Consider the following 3,441-nt stretch of genomic DNA (forward strand, 5'->3'; position numbering starts at 1 on the left):
CTACCCTCCTCTCCTCCTTCCTGTACACATTAATTGATTTGATTTGCTTATTTTATTTTTTTGTCTATTAGATTGTAAGCTCTTTGAGAAGGGACTGTCTTTCTTCTATGTTTGTGCAGCGCTGTGTACACCTTGTAGCGCTACAGAAATGCTAAATAGTAGTAGTAGTAATAAAATAACCTATTCAACAATTTCAACATTAATATATCACTTCTTAACATCTCCCACCAGAGTGGCCTAGAACCCCCCATCCCCCAGTCTTAAGGCTAATCAGTATCAACTTAGCCTCTTACCCACATAAACCAATTTCTTTATCAGAAAATATTGAAATCGAGACTTCTGGTGATGCCAAGTTCACACCTCAACTTGAGGCGGTGTTGCACCCAAGCCTTTCATTTTCCCCAGGCTTACATATTATGTGAATTACTCTCCTTTTCCAACCCACCCCATCCTATTGTTCACCTAGTCAACTGTTCAAATACCCTGCAGCTGTGACCCACCCCCATCCCTACATTCCAAGCCTACCCCCTATCCATTCAACATACAGTCATCCCAAACAGACATAACACAACCAAAATGCAGCATATCTCCTCCCATGGTACCAAACCACCACCACAGGGATGGGTGAGAGGGAACAAATTCTTCTCACATCACACTCCCAATCTCCAACACCCTTTCCCACCTACACCTACTACCAAACAACCCACTGCCTTCCAAAACTGTGTTAACCCTACCTTACCCCAGGCCCTCCCTCAAAATTCACCACCAATCCTGCTCCTGTCCACAACTTCTCTTCTTCTCTCTCCTACCTGCCAACAACTTCCCTACCTATCCCAACACTAACCTAATACCTACCTCTCTCTCCCATTTTTAACATAAATTGACCAACTTCCCATTCCCCTCCCCCTCTACCCCCCATGATCCCTTCCTGGATGCCATTCTGCCAAGATCACCTGCCCACTGCCTTAAAGCAATAGACTTCTATCATTTTCCTAAAGTTTTAATTATATGGCCTTAACTTTTGCCTAGAAAAGTACGAAGGGATGCCATCAGAGATAAAGCAGAAGAGAAGCATAGGAGAAGGGTTAATGTTGAAGTGACTAAATTTATGTGCTTTTGGGTCCAGCAAGGTCATGGGGATTTAGGGACATGCCAGTAGAAGTCCCTGCTTTTGTCTGTTGAATATTTTTTGAAATATTCAATACTTTATATTACATATTGGCTGGTGGTATGTAAGGTGAGTGTAGGCAACACCACTGTGTAGCTGATGAGGATCAATCTAGAAAGGGATCATGAGTTACAAAACATGGAAATGCAGCCACCTTGTGACACCACAGATTGGCTATGAAGTAATGCTAGGGTGAGACCATCCATAGGCGCCCCATATAAGAGGCAAGCTGTGACCTTTCCTCACCTTTTCCGCCCTCGCTGCAACTTAAAAAGTTTTAAACGCCGGGCGGCCACTGCAGGAAGGTTGGGGAGCTGAGAGGGCGGCGGCGGGAAAGGCGGAAGCAAGATGGAGGCCGAGTGGTCCGAGATTGAATGAGCAAGCCATGAGAAACGGCGGGAACTGGTGCTGCAAGGGCCTGCGGTGGAGCAGCAGTTGGAACAGGCTGATGGGGTGTTGCCGCAGGTTCTTTTCTCGCTGTTGCTGCTCAATTACCTGGAGGTGTCACGCTGCCCAAGCCTGTGTGTGTTGCCGGCCGAGTTGGCGCTTCTGCAACAGCTGCACAGTCTAGTGTTAGCGCGGAATGGCCTGCAGCAGCTTTACCCGGGGCTCAGCAGCCTGTGTTCCCTGCGCCTTCTCAATCTCTCGGGCAACCAGCTGCGGGAGTTGCCAGCCGAACTGGGGGAGCTGAAGGAGCTGGCCACGCTGAACCTCAGTGGAAACAGGCTACAGGCTTTGTTGCTGGAGCTGCATCGTTGCGCCAAGCTGGCACTGTTCAATGTCTCCAGTAACGAGCTCTCCGCTTTCCCCAGTGGCTTTTTCGGGCCCGAGCTCGCCCTTCTTGGCACTGTCGCCGCCTCTGACAACTCCATCGAGGAGCTCAACCCCGACGTCGGCCTCCTACCAGCTCTCAGGAGCTTGAATATGTCTAATAATAGAGTGAGATTCCTACAGAACTGGCTGACTGCCCCAAATTAAAAGAAATCAACTTTACAGGCACAACTGAAAGACAAACGTCTAGAAAAATGGTGAATGGCTGCCAGACCAAATCAGTACTGGAATACCTGAGGGTTGGTGGCCGAGGAGGTGGCAAAGGAAAGGGTAAACTGGGAAAATTCAGAAAAGAGCACATTAAGGAAAAAGAGGAGAAAGAAAAAGGAGAGAGAGAAAACAGAAGAAGGACAGTGGAGATGGAGAAGAGGACGGAGTAGAAGAGGCCAGTAAAACGTTGCTAAGAATTTTGCATGTTTCTGAAAATCCTGCACCCTTGACTGTTAAAGTGACTCCAAACATAAAAGTGCAGCCCTATATTGTGTGTACTGTGGTGAGAGGATGAATTTAAAACCAGGGAATGCACTGAGAGGGTTATAATGGCTCAGGTAATTCAGAGGGCTTTACATCAATCCTTTCTTATTTTATTTTATTTACCATCCTCACTTTAATATTCCCTTATCTCTTGTTTGTCCTGTTTGTCTGTCCTAATTAGATTGTAAGCTCTGTCAAGCAGGGACTGGTCTCTTCATGTTCAGGGTACAGCGCTGCGTATGTCTAGTAGCGCTATAGAAATGATAAGTAGTAGCTTCTCTAAGGGGCGCCTATGATGGGTGCTTAGTGCCAAGTCCGCGGCGGCCGGTGTTGATTGTGGAAGTGGCAGCACACAACTGGGATGGATGGATGGATTGATCATGGAGCTCTCTGTCATGCATACCCTATCAACTCAGCTACAGCCCAGATAAGTGCCCTATTTAAATCAAAAAGTCTGTGCAAAAATACAGCTTAGTTGATTTAAAAGTTCATTACTCAATCGGAGGTTTTTTTAACTTGTGAGGAGCTTCCAGCATAGTCACTAAGCAGAAATCTAGCCTGCTTGGGATATTGCACTGGCATGAGTCTGTGTTTATTTATTCGGATTGTTGCTCACATCTTTTTCAGTAGTATCTTAGTTTAAGTTCTTTCTGTTGAAAAAATGCTTAGGTTGATTCACATATTTTATTTTATGTGCCTTCAATTTGTGAACTCGGGGTTCTAGATGTCCTGTTTCCGTGACAGATTATTACTTAGATTGTTTCTGAAGTGAGTATAATGAAGGTTTGAATTGTGTATAGTGTTTTGCAGTTGAGGGATTGTGGTTAGTATATGCTTTGAGCAACCACTTTATTCTTTGACATATGATACATAGCTAATATCTAAATTTAATAAAAGGTATTAATTGTGACTTTTATTTTTATTTTTTTTTTCTGTGTGTTATCAGACAATTATGGATTTAAGCTCCA

At 44.9% G+C, this 3,441-nt stretch overlaps 1 pseudogene; it reads left to right on the forward strand.

Annotated features, from left to right (window-relative positions):
* Positions 1 to 1,516: 1,516 nt before the first annotated feature.
* On the forward strand, positions 1,517 to 2,539 carry LOC115474993 (annotated as a pseudogene).
* Positions 2,540 to 3,441: the final 902 nt, after the last annotated feature.

The sequence above is a fragment of the Microcaecilia unicolor genome, chromosome 7 (genome assembly GCF_901765095.1).
Source record: "Microcaecilia unicolor chromosome 7, aMicUni1.1, whole genome shotgun sequence".
Classification (NCBI taxonomy): Eukaryota; Metazoa; Chordata; class Amphibia; order Gymnophiona; family Siphonopidae; genus Microcaecilia; species Microcaecilia unicolor.